This window comes from Engystomops pustulosus, chromosome 2 (assembly GCF_040894005.1).
Source record: "Engystomops pustulosus chromosome 2, aEngPut4.maternal, whole genome shotgun sequence".
NCBI lineage: Eukaryota > Metazoa > Chordata > Amphibia > Anura > Leptodactylidae > Engystomops > Engystomops pustulosus.
Window position 1 is genome coordinate 168223398 of NC_092412.1, and position 17286 is coordinate 168240683.

A 17286-nucleotide genomic window follows, 5' to 3' on the forward strand; every position below is an offset into this window, starting at 1 on the left:
TATTATTTCTGAGCCATCTGAAAATTCTGCCAGTTGACAAAGCAAAGTCATTCCAAAAGATACCTGATTAGAGTTGGGAAAATATGCGTTAGCGATAGTAAAGACAAAGCCTCGTATGCTGATTTTTAGAAACATAAATCTCCCTTCTGGATCAAATTTTGAGTCAACTAACATAAATTGAAGAGACTTATGAAATGCCATCGATACCCCCCCTGCTTTCCTCTCGGGGTGCTGTCAATGATACCATTTAGAGTATAGATTAGTTGGACAGGCGGGTACGGCATTAGCTGTAAAATGCGTTTCTTGGAATAGTGCTATTAATACTTTTTGTTTGTTGAGGCGATACAATATTTGGCCTCTCTTTGCCTGTGCATTAAGCCCTTTAACATTAAAGGAGCAGAAGGACAACCTCAAATTGTTCATAATGTTTTTGTATGTCCCTGGGTAAGGGACTTCCTCGAGATAAAGAAGGAGTTAAATGAGAATAATGAAGAGAAAAACAAATAGAAAAATTGGCACAAAGAGACAACAAACACTCAACAATCGCTCAAGGACAAGACACAGTAAACGGGAGGAAGAAAAAAAAAATCACAAAACAAATCAGGTCACTAGAAATCAGTTAACCCGAACCAAATTGGGGCACAGTGTAACTACGCACGTATAGCTTGCTATACACGCAGACCCCGGGGGGAAGTGTCTAGCTAGAGAGGAAAAACACAGACCCCGAGTACCCCTTTTAGTAGCTGTGTCTGATTAAACAAGATAATGCATAGAATGAAAGCGTATCCAACATAAGTAAACTTTCGGACCCGTTGAGAAGGGACAATGAAATAATTCTACTGAAATGAACAGATTGGTTAATCTTCCTATGACAGATGAGATAAGCATGGCAGATGAGATAAGTTAGGAGAAATTATAACAAATCTTTACACTGCCATTCTGAAAATAGGGTAGATAAAGAACATTGCCAGTATAGAGGAAAAACAACAATCAATTAATGATAAATCCTGTTATTGATTATCTGGAGTGTGAGGATTTCTCAGTGGCTGCTGAGCTGGATGTAGAGGGTCTGCCCGTCCTCTCTGACCTCTTCGACCACCTCTCCGTGGTGGCCTAGCTGGAAGTGGGAGTGGTGGAGCACCGCCTCCCAGGCCCTCTGGAACAGGAAGCCTTGGCCATTTGGTAATAGCAGAGGTAGGGAAACCCAAGGCAGCGGATAAGCCCGGAACGTCCACTGGATGCTGCAGGGTATATCTCCTATCTGCATGGCGGATATGAAGGCTAAATGGGAATCCCCATGAGTATGGAATATTTCTCTTTTTCAATTCCTCCAAGAATGGTTTGAGAGCTTTGCGCTTGAGTAACGTAAGACGGGATAAATCTGGAAGCAGTTGCAGACGTGTGCCTTGAAAAATAACTTCTCCAGCTTCTCTAGCTTTGAGCATAATAGCGTCCTTAACTTGGTATTTATGGACCCTACAGATGACGTCTCTCGGTGGATCCTGTGCAGCAGGTTTAGCCTGTAAGGAGCGATGAGCTCTGTCCAGCTCTAAGCGTGTGTCAACCGGGACCTCCAGTAGAGAATTAAAGATTTGTTGTAAGGTATTATGTAGATTAGAGTTTTCCACTGTTTCCGGCAGACCCCGGACTCTAATATTATTGCAGCGGCCTCTATTCCCTGTGTCGTCTAGCTGATCAGCCAGAAATTGAAGCTGGAAGGTGTGCGTAGCTAACATAGTCTCGTGAGTGTCCACACGGTTGATAAGGGTAGAAGTATTATCTTCCACAGTTGAGACTCTGGCGGCCACTCTTTGGACATCTTCTCGCACTACCACTAACTCAGCTGCATATGACTGTTCTAGTCTGGCCATGTAGCTTTCCATGTCCTCCCTAGTAGGGATAGATCTAAGATGCGTTCTGAGAGCTCGTAATTCCGCTAAGGCTCCCATTTCTTGTGTCAGCATAGTTGAAGAGTACTCCTGTGACAACATCATTTGTGGCCGTTGAGGCAAGATTGAAGACGAGTACGGGGACATAGAAAGATTCGGACCCTCCGAGTCTTGCGGTCCACCGGGTGGAATGGAAGTGGCAGTGAGTAGGGCCGCCGGTGAACCCTGTGCCGGTGTAGAGGGCCACTCTTCCTCCTGTGAGGACCATAGAGCATCTCAGTTGGCTGTGTGGATGTTGGGAAATATGTTCAGGCTGGAGCAGCTGAGGTTCTCCCAAGGCTTGAGCTTCCTTAAGAAAATAAGCCCCAGGCTCACAACAAGAGGGAGAGTTGTGTCTTGAGGCTCCCAAATTTGGAGACTTGTTACAGTCCACTAGAGCCAGTATCTGACCCCCAGTACGATCCCCTGTATCTAGGGTTTTCCCCACCCTCACCTCCTCTAATGCATGCTGCTGTGTGGCCTGCTGGTATTCAGCTCCCTGCTGAACTGTGGCGCTGGCTGCTGCCGTTGGAATCAGGCGCACTTGCTCTGACTGTCACAACACAGTTCCCTTCTTCACTATGGTGCTGGAGTTTAGGTTTGGCCTTATGGGAGCTAAATCGCCTGGGCATCTCTCCATCACCAGGACCCCATCACCTGATGTGGTGTTGCTGGGAGATTGTCTGTCTGCCTCGTTCCTCATCTCCTGCTCCGAGGCATCGATCGACACGTCCAGCTCCTGCTGCGGCTCCTCACCCCTCCGGAGCTTAGCGCCAGTGTCGGAGCACGGCGCCATCTTGGATGATGCTTTCGGTGCGGATTCTCCCACGCTCACCGGAGCACGATGCTCCGGCCCCCTCCTTACCACTGCCGATCGCCGAGTTCGGTGTCTCCGTGCGCCCTGCACTTGGATTCAGCGTTTGCGGGGACCCAGCTGAAGAAGGTCCGGTCGCCGCCTCAGGACCTCGTGCTGTGGCCAGGGGAGCCGCCACCTGGGTGAGGAACTTGCCAATTCCCTTGGTATTCGTCCTGGTCAGGGGAGTGCAGGTAACCTTGGGGTCCACATGCTTTTTAGGTCCCATTATGAGCAGGTTTGGGTGTTGGATGGCGATGCTATACAGCTCTTTATCGAGGATGAAGCAGGAGCTAGCACAAGACACGTCTAGTCACCGCCATAGCTAGGCCACGCCCCCAAATTAGTTATATTTTTGTGATGAATTGTTTAAGGACCGAGGTTCACTCTTATATTGTTTGCTTAGTATCTTCTAGCAGTGGCCTTACTCTTCTCAGACTCAAGCTAGATTTCTCTAGATTGCTAGATTTTTCCGATCTATCTTCACCTTTCCCCTGAGACCCTTGATCCTTCTCCTGGGGGGGTGGGGGTGGAGCCTGTAGAGACAATAAGAACATTGGCGGGAGGATGCGGGTGGGAGGCCTTTAACCTTTCTTCTTCCTGTTCCTACAGAGGTCAAGGGGCATCCTCCAAGTGGGCTGTCATGGGAGGAAATAATGGAAACAAATGTAACTGTTTGTCATGAATGTTATTATTAAATGGTTAACATGAATAGATGCAAAAATGTAGGCAAATCAGTCTGGTAGAGCTGAGGAATCTGGTGGTGGGGCTTACCTGGGGGCAGTGTAGATCGCTGAATGCAAGATGAAGAAGGAGGAGAGAAGATCACTGTCCTGGAATAAAAATGGTAAGGGGTGAGGGGAACAGATTAGGGGATCTACAGGGAGTAGAGGCAGATAGATAAATTGTACTTACTCATATGCAGGTTGCAGACAGAGAGGGACATCGCCATCCTGAAATTCAGATAGTATATAGAAGGGGAAGAGCATTGAAGAGTGTAATGTGATAGGAGAGAAGGGATGAAAAAAGGTCAGAAATAGTCACTCCTTTACTTGTAGAACAAGGAGCTGCACGCTAGAGTTTTAAAGCAGCATGAAGCGGGTTTTAAAGACTTCAGAAAGAGTGGCATCACTCCTACTGTCTGCTCATGTGCTAGTTGGGCTGATGACTAATTATCTGTGTTTATGAGTCATAGGTCAAAAAAACCTCCATTCGGGGGGCGTGGCTAGCTAATGGCGGGCTAAGAAGCATGATTATAGTGCTATGCTCCGTGACCCAGATACAGCGAGGCAGCAGGCTGATAACGGCACTTACCTGAGCCATGATGGTGGGCAAGGGAGGCAGGAGCGCCGGGAGGTCCCGGGTGAGGAAGAAGAACGGGAGCCTGGCAAACTTCTTTGAGCTGGCCGGCTCGAGCAGCAAAAAGATCACACCTTCCAAGATGGCCGACGGCACGGTGGACCCCAGCGCTTCCCTGTTGCAGCCACAAGTGAGCGGGAGACACTCGCAGCAGGCACACACCTCGGATGCGGAGGTGATCGCGCCAACAGATGGAGGAGCGGCGGCCACACAGGCCGAATCACAGAGGGAGGCAGCGCACTCGGCTCCAGCCCAGGTAGTAGCAGGGCGGCGAACCGCGGCGGTGGAGACCTCAGCCCGCTGCGCGCCTGCCACGTGGGCGGACATGGCGGCTCCGCCAGAAGTACAGAGGCCTGGCAGCCCACCAGTGAGAAGCTCTGGGCCTCATAGCACCCGGTCAGTGAGTGACGGCCCTCCTTCCCCCAATTCATATGTAGGGCCAGCAGAGGCCGAAAATAACTCCCCCCTGGGAGCAAAATTTGGGCTCTCCCCACCAAGTTCGGGGGTCCATTGCACCTCATTGGGGGCTTCCCCTTGCTGGGAATCTACACACAGCCCTGCCTCCCCTCTAAATCCCTCTGCTGCTGGCGGTGGAGGACAATGGCTGAGTGCCCCCTTCGCTGAAGTACATGCGGTGAGGGAGGAAGTTCAACAGCTCGAGCATCGAGTAACATCTACTGAGGTCACCCAGAATGATCTTAGTGCCTGTCTGGAGACACAAGCAGCTACTTTTGCCTCTCACTCTTTCCAACTTCAATTTTTGGCAGACCAAATGGATGACGCCGAGAACAGAGGATGGCGTAACAATATCAGAGTTCGGGGCCTGCCCGAATCAGTAGAGACTCCTGCGCTCCACGAAACCTTACGCCAGTTGTTCAACTCCATCTTGGAGGTACCAGCAGATTCGCCAGTGGAGATGGATAGAGCCCATCGCTCACTACAACCCAGACCTGCAGCTTTATCAAAGCTGACACTACTAAAAAGTGGAGCATTGAAGCCCTTCTTGGAGGAACTATGACATCGAAATATACCCTACTCTTGGGGGATTCCATTTTGCCTCCAGATCCGACAGGCGGAGCACAGATTTGTTATTCGACACCCGGGAGAGGTTCCGGCTGTTGCAGCAGCACTGCATATCACAGCTCCTGAGTTACCAGAGTGGCCAGGCCTGCCATTACCTCCACCACATGGGGCTGCTCCTTCGCCAGGGAGAACCCCTAGACGTCGGGCTCGGGGGGGTCGAGACAGGGGAGGTGCACGGATGGGCCGTGATCCCGGGCCACTGCCCCCGGAATGATTTTCAATGAGCAGGGTGGCTTAGATGTGTTTTCTTTCTCAGGGTTGCGGCATCAGGTGGAGGGGCGGTCATATAGGGATGAGATTTGGGAAGCTGACGAGGCTCCTACGTTTACTATCGCCAGTTTACGACGATAGTGGGACCCTTGGGGTTCATGAGTAGCTTGATGCCCCATTGCCGCCTCCTCTACGCGCCAAATGTTTATTACTGTTTTAATTCTTAAATGATGTTTTCTCTTTTCATCTGTATTTTACTCTTGAAACTGGATTTGGTTTATTGATTTGATATACACTCACCGGCCACTTTATTAGGTATACCTGTCCAACTGCTCGTTAACACTTAATTTCTAATCAGCCAATCACATGGCGGAAACTCAGTGCATTTAGGCATGTAGACATGGTCAAGACAATCTCCTGCAGTTCAAACCGAGCATCAGTATGGGGAAGAAAGGTGATTTGAGTGCCTTTGAACATGGCATGGTTGTTGGTGCCAGAAGGGCTGGTCTGAGTATTTCAGAAACTGCTGATCTACTGGGATTTTCACGCACAACCATCTCTAGGGTTTGCAGAGAATGGTCCAAAAAAGAAAAAAACATCCAGTGAGCGGCAGTTCTGTGGGCAGAAATGCCTTGTTAATGCCAGAGGTCAGAGGAGAATGGGCAGACTGGTTAGAGCTAATAGAAAGGCAACAGTGACTCAAATCGCCACCCGTTACAACCAAGGTAGGCAGAAGAGCATCTCTGAACGCACAGAACGTCGAACTTTGAGGCAGATGGGCTACAGCAGCAGAAGACCACACCGGGTGCCACTCCTTTCAGCGAAGAACAGGAAACTGAGGCTACAATTTGCAGAAGCTCAAGAAGATTGGAAAAACATTGCCTGGTCTGATGAGTCTCGATTTCTGCTGCGACATTTGGATGGTAGGGTCAGAATTTGGCGTCAACAACATGAAAGCATGGATCCATCCTGCCTTGTATCAACTGTTCAGGCTGGTAGTGGTGGTGTCATGGTGTGGGGAATATTTTCTTGGCACTCTTTGGGCCCCTTGGTACCAATTGAGCATCGTTGCAACGCCACAGCCTACCTGAGTATTGTTGCTGACCATGTCCATCCCTTTATGACCACAATGTACCCAACATCTGATGGCTACTTTCAGCAGGATAATGCGCCATGTCATAAAGCTGGAATCATCTCAGACTGGTTTCTTGAACATGACAATGAGTTCACTGTACTCAAATGGCCTCCACAGTCACCAGATCTCAATCCAATAGAGCATCTTTGGGATGTGGTGGAACGGGAGATTCGCATCATGGATGTGCAGCCGACAAATCTGCGGCAACTGTGTTCCTTTTTCTATAACACCGGGGGTCCGGAATTGTCCGCTGCCCTTCCAGTGGGGTAGCGAGAGGTTAGTAGGGAACCAGAATTGCCATGGATACTTTTCGTCTAGTGTCCCTCAACGTTAGGGGACTTATCGTCCCGCAGAAGAGGACACAGATCCTATATGACATGAACAAACAGAGAGTTAACGTCCTTTTCTTACAGGAGACTCATTTCCAGCATGCCAGACTTTAATTTTCCCTTAGACCCTTCAGTTGACACGTCAGGGGGTGGGGTGGTATCCCGCTCAGCCACCTCCGTGGCCTGCGGAGAGACCTACACGCCCTGCAGCTGGTCGACATTTGGCGGATCTTACATCCACGGGATGGAGACTATTCCTACTTTTCCCCAGCGCACAGCTCCTATAGCAGAATTGATTTTTTTCTTTTGAGCCACAACACTCTTAAATGGGAACCCACGGCATCAATCGGGAACATTCTCTTTTCTGACCATGACCCTGTTTTCTTGACACTGTCCTTGCAGCACCATAGTCGCAGTCCGTGGAGGTGGAGACTAAATGACAACCTCCTCAGGGACTCCGTTTGTGCAGAGGAGATCAGAGAGCATATAGCCTCGGTTAGCAACGGCCCGGAGTGAAGCGAACCGGCGCACTCTCCTTTTAGATGGGAGCAACTCAAGGGGGACTTGCGGGATATTTTTGTTCTTCACGGTACCCACCTCAAATCAGAAAACAATTGTTGCCCTCACAGCTCAGATCCAGACATTGGAGTTGCGCCACAAGTCCTCTTTGACTGCATCCGACTTGGCTGAGTTGGCAGGGGCCAGGGAGTCCTTAAGGTCTCTATTGGACCAAAAATATTTGCAACATCGGCCTCGGTTTCAGAGCTATTTGTATGATCACGCAGACAAATGCGGCGGACTTCTATCCCGACTTCTACACCCCCGCTCCCAGGCCTCCGAGGTCCGAGGGGAACGGAGGTTTTCCACCCTGATGAGATATGTGATAGTTTTGCTTCCTTCTACACTTCGCTATATGACATTAGGGGTACAGAGGGACCGACATCATCCCCTTCCAAAGCTTCCCATGTAGACTCGTACAAAGCAGAGACGAGCCTACCAGTTTTGCCCACGGAAATCACCGATACTCTGGAGCAGGATATAGAGGCGGCAGAAGTCTCTGCTGTAATTAAGTACAAAGAATACACGTCACTCGAAATATGTAGAGCTTGACGGGTGCACAAGTAGGTTACCAAACCCTGTTCGTCAATGAAGAAAAACTTGGCACTCCTTTATGTGAAATCAGAAAATCTTATTTTATTTTTTGTTCAAATTTGATCGAGAAGAGCAATCCAAATAACAATTTATGCAACGTTTCGGTCTTAATTCAGACCTTCATCAGGCACTATGGTAAAACAATGAATACAAAATAAACATGAGTACATAATATCAATAAAACAGCATTGAATATTTATAATGAATAATATATAAAGAGCGAAAAAATAGCGAAAAAATGCAGTCCAGCATGGGGTTCAAATATGGCCAGAGGCCGCTACGTGGAGTGGTGTACTGGGTTCTAAGCTGAATGCCATAAGAAGGCGTATATGATGACACGAGAGTGGGTGAGTATTACTGGAAATAAAGGCGTTGTGATTAGAGACTAATGTATGTCAGGTTAGTTGAGACAGTAATATAGTGCATCATAGGTACTAGCAAGTACGACCATGGTAGGCAAATGACAAGGAAAAATTTGGAGAGGTATGGTAGAGCAAAGACAGTCTAACTCAAGGCACAAACAGAATATGCACAATATTCTGCAATAAGTGGTGTATGCATGGTAGAAAGCAGATAGTTACCGGATTGCTAGGTATAAGGAGTGTAAAGAGGATGTGCAGTGCTATGACTGCTTCAGCGCTTGGAGCGAGGTGTAGAGCGGGGTTTGTTTGCATATGGGGAGGGCCCCTTGACATCCTTCTGACATTCCACACATATCTCAACCAGATTTGGCCAGAACAACAGTTCACCATAAATTACAACCAAGAACGTATCGACTTTTTGGATACCACAGTCATCAAAAACAACATGGGCCTCCTCATGACTGATCTGTACACGAAACCCACTGACCACAATAGTCTTTTACACTTCTCCAGTTGTCACCCAACCCCCTGTAAGCAGTCCCTACCCAACTCTCAACTACAACGTGTCCACAGAATCGTCACAGATCCGTTACAAAAAGACATACGCCTCAAAGAAATGTGCCAGAAATTCAGAACCCGGGGCTACCCAGAGCACACACTCAGAACACCACCATCCACTGACAAGCAAACCACCATCAAGGAACCACGCATCAACTTCATACATCAATATCACCCCACCATTTTTAGGCTACACAAAGCCATACGTAATCACTGGTCTATCCTTAGGAACAGTTATCCGGATATTCCGGAATTCGTCAACAACTTTCGCCCTTGTTACAAACGTTTACCTAACCTCAAAGACCGATTAGTCAAAGCAGACGAAGGCACCACCAAACCTACGATTACACAACGTTTTCTTAGTACACCTAAATTTGGCACTTTCCCGTGCCTTGACTGCACACAATGCAGTAACGTACAAAAGGGCGACAAGGTATTTCATCCCCGTACAGGCAAATCATACCCCATCTTGGATTACTACACATGCGAATCATCTTTCATAGTCTATGTCATCAAAAGCCCTGTGGTCTCGTCTATGTTGGCGAAACAGTACAGCACATACGCGACCGCATATCAAAACACAAGTCTGACATCCGCTGCAACAAATTACTGCTACCTTTGCCCCACCACTTTCATCAGGCTAAACACAGAATCTCTCAACTCAAATTTCAAGTAGTTGAACATGTCCCCATCCCACGACGAGGCGGTAACAGAGTTAAACAGTTACTGCTCTGTGAAGCCTTTTGGATCCATAGATTGGACGCCATGACCCCACATGGTCTCAACAGAGAATATGAAATCCAAAGTTTGACTTAATTTGTCTAACTCTTCTTCATTTTATTCCACAGATACACTGAATTCACCCACCCGCATTGCTAAGGTATACTCCTCTCTTTCTTCGCTCTCGGCTTCACCTTTTCTTATTCTTCTCTCTACCTCTCACTCTCCGTCCCCACACATTTCGGACACATCATTTACTCCACAGACCCTCCTTTTACATAATTTCCACCACCTCCCATTACACCATACACTATACATACATTCTTTACATCATTCCCATCCACATCATATTACATTCTCAATATTTGATCAGTCAATCAGCCATCTCCAACATTCTCCTATATCGCTAGTCATCGACTCCCTGCATCACTCACATGGCCCAGACTTGACATCTACGCTTTGGACATATGACACACTATTTCCTCATTTCCCCCATATTCCATACCACCCCCATTCCCATGCAATGTATCGCCCTTCCCACACTTTCCCTGTTCTATGCCTTTATTCTTCCACTCTGTTCTCTTTTCCGCTCCGTTCTGGGAGCGATTACCCAGGCCTTGCTAGTAATCACATGCGTTCCACGCTGGAACGCACAGGGCGGGTCCAAAGCCGGCACGTCACTTCCGGCCTCCGACTTCCTGTCTGCACTGTGCATTTGTACTGGGAGATCACACAGAACTTCAGCGCATTCCTCTCTAGCGGGAGACCCTGCTCTACACCTCGCTCCAAGCGCTGAAGCAGTCATAGCACTGCACATCCTCTTTATACTCCTTATACCTAGCAATCCGGTATCTGCTTTCTACCATGCATACACCACTTATTGCAGAATATTGTGCATATTCTGTTTGTGCCTTGAGTTAGACTGTCTCTACCATACCTCTCCAAATTTTTCCTTGTCATTTGCCTACCATGGTCGTACTTGCTAGTAACTATGATGCACTATATTACTGTCTCAACTAACCTGACATACATTAGTCTCTAATCACGACGCCTTTATTTCCAGTAATACTCACCCACTCTCGTGTCATCATATACGCCTTCTTACGGCATTCAGCTTAGAACCCAGTACAGCACTCCACGTAGCGGCCACCGGCCATATTTGAACCCCATGCTGGACTGCATTTTTTCGCTATTTTTTCCCTCTTTATATATTATTCATTATAAATATTCAATGCTGTTATATTGATATTATGTACTCATGTTTATTTTGTATTCATTGTTTTACCATAGTGCCTGATGAAGGTCTGAATTAAGACCGAAACGTTGCATAAATTGTTATTTGGATTGCTCTTCTCGATCAAATTTGAACAAAAAATAAAATAAGATTTTCTGATTTCACATAAAGGAGTGCCAAGTTTTTCTTCTCTGCTGTAATTAAGGACACACCCGCTGGTAAAAGTCCTGGGCCTGATGGGTTTACCCCGGCCTTCTTTAAACAATTCAGAGAGTTGCTGTCCCCTGTGCTAGCTAAAGTATACGGTGCCGTATCCTCGGATTCAGGCTTTTCCCCTAGCAATATGGAAGCTCACATTAGTGTGCTGCCCAAACAGGGTAAGGACCCCTCGCTCCCAGCTAGTTACAGACCCATATCCCTAATAAATGTGGATGTGAAGTTATTCTGTAAGGTTTTGGCAGAAAGGTTGGCCCCCCACATCCCGACAGTGATACACACGGACCAGGTCGGATTCATCCCGGGGAGGGAGGCACAGGATAACTTAAACAAAACTATCCTCCTAATGTCCCATGTGTAGGCGCGCTGCATACCCGCTTGTCTGCTATCCGTGGATGCGGAAAAGGCCTTCGACAGGGTCCACTGGAGCTTCATGGTCGCGGCACTTCGACAGATCGGGCTGGGTCCTAGGTTCCTGGGAAAAATTTTGGCCCTCTATTCTAATCCCACTGCTAGGGTGAGAGTTGGAAACCTTTCCAGGTCCTTCCCCATCAGGATTCATACTAGAGAGGTGTGCCCGCTCTTGCCCTTATTATATGTCATAGTGATGGAGCACTTAGCTACAGCTATCCGGAAAAATCCTAACATCCACGCGATCACAATGGGATCCAGACATTGCAAGGCTGCGTTGTACGCAGATGATCTGTTGTTGTATGTCTCCCAACCAAGGATCTCCTTCCCGTCGCTCATACATGAGTTCAAGAGATATAGCACGGTTAGTGACTTTAAAATCAACTATACCAAGACTGAGGCTCTTAACATATCACTTCCCGCGTCAGAGGTGGACCACATTAATGATAACTAACCCTTTCAGTGGCGGCAGACGTCCCTCAAATACCTGGGAGTCATGATTCCGACTGATCTGTCGAAGCTATACACTCTTAATTACTCGCCCCTTCTGGATCGCACTCTGAAAGACCTCCAAACATACGACTGTAAGTGCCTCTCGTGGTTTGGCAGGATTAATGTCCTAAAAATGCATGTGCTCCCACACTTTTTGTACATTTTTCAGGGCGTGACGATCCTACCCCCTTCGGGTTTTCTTCCGCACCTTACGGTCTGCCATGTTGCGATTTATCTGGGGATCTAAGCGTCCTAGAATAGCTTGGAAGACGTTGATTAGACCAAAGACAATGGGGGGGGCGGGCCACCCCGACCTTAGACTGTACCACCGAGCCTCATTACTTCTCAGACTGCTCGACTGGACGTATAACACGGTATCCAAACAATGGGTTGCCCTGGAACAAACGTGCTCCTCGTCACTCCTTAAATTGTTGCCTTGGGTTCCAGCAGGGACCTTCCCTGCTCCTGCGCCTCAGGCGATCTTGCTTAGGGACGCATTACGCTTATGGAGATCACTAATAGCGAAGAAATCCTTGTCCCGCGAGCTTGGCCCCCTCACCCCGATCTTTCGGAATCCGTGAATCCAACCGGGAATGGCTAAGTTTTCCTTTCTGGGCTGGGGGGTTTTGGAGGACCCACGGATGTACGACCTGCTGCAGGGATCACCACTGCCTCTTCACAGGGATTTCAATCCACGCCAGGGCCACACGGGTAGCTCCTGGTTCGAGTACTCACAATTACGGTCCTTTATAGTGGGGGCGGGTGACTCTGAGGCCTTTGCTGATTCCCTTACAGCCTTTGAGGGGTTATTCCGACTAGACGCAGCCCCACCACATGCTATTTCCCAAATCTACTCTATCCTGACGGGCGACTCTAAGACTGCAGAACTCCCATTCTTTAGGAGTTGGGAATGCGAGCTGGGAACCCGCCTGTCACAGGAAGACTGGGACAAATATTTCCTTTTTATGCACAAAATGTCCTCCGCTTGTTCAGCACAGGAAAAGGGGTATAAGATATTGTCACGGTGGTACCAGGTGCCGACAGTGTTGCATCTAGCCTTCCCTTCGGTCTCGGACGTATGCTGGCACTGTGGAACTGATAGAGGAGATATGCTGCATATCTGGTGGAGCTGGGAAGCCCTTAAACCCTTTTGGAATCAAGTGTTCAACACGTATCAGCGAATTTCAGGAAAAACAGTGACCGCATGTCCAGACATGGCTCTTCTCTCGGTCCTTCCTGGTCAAATCGGAGCTCAAAAGAAGGACATTCTACATTTTTGCCTAATTGCAGCCAGGGCAGTAATACCACGCCGCTGGCGGTCCACCACCTGTCCTTCCCTCACCGAATGGGCCACAGAAATGTCTCACTTGTTCCGCATGGAGGAACTGGCTATCTTAACACCAGAAGCCCATGAAAAGTTCCTTCACGTTTGGTCTCCCTGGATGAGCTTTAGGGACTCCCAGGACTTTAAGGCCCTTTTTGAAGTGCAGGCCCCAGGATAGACTTCCCTAAGCTCCTGTAGGGGCATATATAGCCTTTTCACGGGAGAAGGGGAATCCCTGTAGTTTCCCTCTCACCTTTCAGAACATGCTCCACGGTGCCCCTCCTCCTTGTGTATCCTATCCTTATTGTATATGCCTAAATGTCTTTCTTGTTGTGTATTGTGTTCTAGCCTTATTACCATGCTCATTCCAGGCGTGCAGCACACTGCAATTTTTGGAAGTAAACCGCATACCATCCTGAAAGGAATAGGGCGACATGTTGTCAGGGGTAGGCACTCTTCCGAGTTCAGATGTGGAGCCTGCTCCCCTCTCCATCCGCAGGGCCATTATACTCTTTTGGGGCCTCACTGGAGGCATAAGGTGTGACCTGGATATACGTTTATCATACATTGTATGTTATGTGCTGATTATTGTAAGCCCTGCCTAATGTTTAGTGAGTTTTTGTTCTACAATGTTTAATAAAATTAATTCAACATAAAAAGTGATCAAAAAAAGTTACGTTCCCTAATATGATACGACTGAAAAGAACAACTCTTTTCACAAAAAAATAAGCCCTCAACGAGGTCTGACAACAGAAAAATACAGAAGTTATGGCCCTAAAAAGTTGTCAATAGTAAAAACGATGCGATATTCTCCAATATTGGTTTTGCTCAGGAAAATTGAGCAAAGATAAGAAAAACTATATAAATGAGGTATCACCGCAATCGTAGTGAACCAGAGAATAAAGATAAAGTATTATTTTTATGTTACGGTGAGCGGGGGGGAAAAATTGCTAAAAATCCAAAATAAAAATTGATGATTTTGTTTGTGTCCCCCTTGAAATAGTTAATAAAATCTCATGAATAAGCTATAGACCCCCAAAATGAATTATCTATACATTGTATCTCATCCCGTAAAAAATAAGCCCTCATATGTTTGCATTACCAAAAAAAAATAAAAATTTATAGGTTGTACAATGTGACAATACAAATCTGCTGTGAATGGCGCCTCCATTCATTCTATACTCGGCCGTGCGCCCATACAGCAGTTTACCACCACATATGGGGTATCAGTACACTCGGGAGGAATTGGGCATCAAACTTTGTGGAGCTTTTTTGCAGTGCATTTCATCATTTAATTTATTCTGAAACTGTCAGTTTGGCCTAAATGAATGTATTTTCCAAAAAAATTCCATAGTTTCTAAATCGCAGGTCCATATTGTTGTAACCCATGTGAAACACTTAAAGGGTTAATGGCCTTAATAGAAGTTGTTTTACATACGTTGAGGGGTGAAGATTCTATAGTGGGGTCATTTATGGGGTTTTATTATTATTTAGGCCTTTCAAAGTCAATTGAAAGCCGAGTTGTTCCTCAAAATGTGAGTTTTGGCAATTTTCATGAAAATGAGAAAAATCGCACCTAAAGTTCCGCACCTCATAACATCCTAGAAAAATGAGAGGATGCATAAAATATCATCTCAACATAAAGCAGACATTCCGTAAATGTTAATTATCAAGCTTTTTGGGTAGTTTTACTTCCTGTCTGAAAAGCAGAACATTTCAAACTTGGAAAATGAAGAATTTTTACAAACTTTTGCCAAATTTTTACTTTTTTTCAGAACGAATCGCAAAACTTATCACGAGAAAACATTCTCAAAATCACCAGGATATGTTAAAGCATTCCGAAGTTATAACCAATTATCGTGAATCATGTCAGATTTGAAAAATCAAGTCTGGTCATTGAGCTGAAAACTAGTGTCGGTGATAAGGGGTTAACAGCCTGTCTGATTCCCAAGTCCCCAGTGAACACTCCAAATAAAATCAGAAATAGTCTGAACACGCTCGGTCAACTATAAGGAAGAAACCCCCTTCCTTCGATAACTAACCAGCAATAACCCAAGAGGAACTCGACAACATCAGTGTACACCCCTGCACACGGAGTCCAACTGACTAATTGGAGAATACCTCTAACATTATAATTTACGGGTTACAGAGTGCAGTGAATGCTCCCCAGTAACCAGCACACAGAAAACTGAACAACCCATACCATCAAGACACATACGAACAAGGAATATTGATTCGTTTTTTCGGCCCCTTCAACAACAAAGAAAAAGATAAAAAAACAAACGGGGAACACGAGGTGGACAGAGGTGGATAGAATAAAAAGAAGAATGAAGAAACACCAATCCACGGCAGAATCAGAAACTACAGAAAACAACACAGTGAAAATCTTCAACTTGACCGACTACACTTTAACTCCAGAGGAAACATGTCTATTATCAAAAGGCCTTTCCTTTTGCCCCAGTCAAGCTCCTAATGATTTTAAGCTCTTTCTGGACATAAACATTTTCATCAGGAAACTTACCATCAAACGTCACTTTGCCTTGGCAGAGATATTAGCCAATCGGAATCCTTCAATGAGGGATTCTGAATCCACAGCGAGTACTACCAACCCAATACAGGAAAACCCCTAAAAAGTTTGTAATAAATCCGGGTTCTATCCAATACAAAACCAGGGACACTACATAGGAATGTTCTATGATATGGTGCAAGGGGAGTGCAAGTCTCTGACTAGTACAAATAAGAAGACGGACAAAAATGAACATCTAGCGAAGAAGAATTTGACAACAGGGGAGAAGCAGGCCCTTAAAAAATGATCAGCCAATATAGACCTCGTCTTCCGCCCTGCGGACAAGGGAGGTGGATTAGTGATCCTCACATATGCCTATTATGAGTTAGTGATATATCCTCTACTGTAGAAAAAGATCAAAAGGATATTTGACGAGGGAGTTATAACCATTTCAAAAGAAGAAAAAAAATTCATGTTTATACCTTTTCCGTCTATGACCTACTTTTATTTTCTCCCCAAAATCCATTAAAACAAAAAAGAGAGCCCCCGGACAACCTATTATGTCCAGCATTGGGTCAGTCACCAGTAACATCTCTCATTTTGTGGATTTACATTTACAACCATATGTCACCAAACTCCCAAGTTATTTGAAAGATTCTGACCAACTCATCAATGAAATATACTCTTTGGTTCTACCCAAAACCTTCCTTCAGAGAAATCACTAAAATTCTAAATAAGCACTGGTACATCTTACAAAATTGACGAGCGTCCACCCTTAAAAACATCCTAGCTCCAAGCCAAATTAAACAGCACGAAAAAAAACACTGGACCAAATATGAGGAATATGTAAAAAAAAAAAAAGTATCCACCAGTTTTAGATCTAATGTCACACAGGAGATCTTTTCTATTAAAACTACGATGACATGTAAATCGAGTTATATAATTTACATTATTGAATGCCTGTATGGCTTACAATATATAGGGAGCACCAATCAGGACTTACACAATCGTATCACTTAGTGGCGTAACTAGGAGAGGCTGGGCCCCATGACAAACTTCTGCATGGGGCCCCCCTTCCCCTGAAAAAAAATATATTGCAGAAAACACCCATGTCACAGTCTCAGGGGAATAGACAGTGGACTCCCTGGACAACCGCAGGGAATAACAACCTTAGCCGCAACCCGGGAGCGGAGTCTAAGTGAACTCCTGGTCTTCGCCAGAGCCCTCCGCAAAGCAGGATGGTCTTGCTGCGGCAGGAAGTCACCAGGTCGCTCCGTGGGTGCTACTACGGCGAACGGGAAGGCAGGCAGGACCATGGGAAGGCAGGCAGGACTACGGGAAGGCAGGCAGGACCTCGGGAAGGCAGGCAGGACCTCGGGAAGGCAGGCAGGACCTTGGGATGGCAGACAGGACC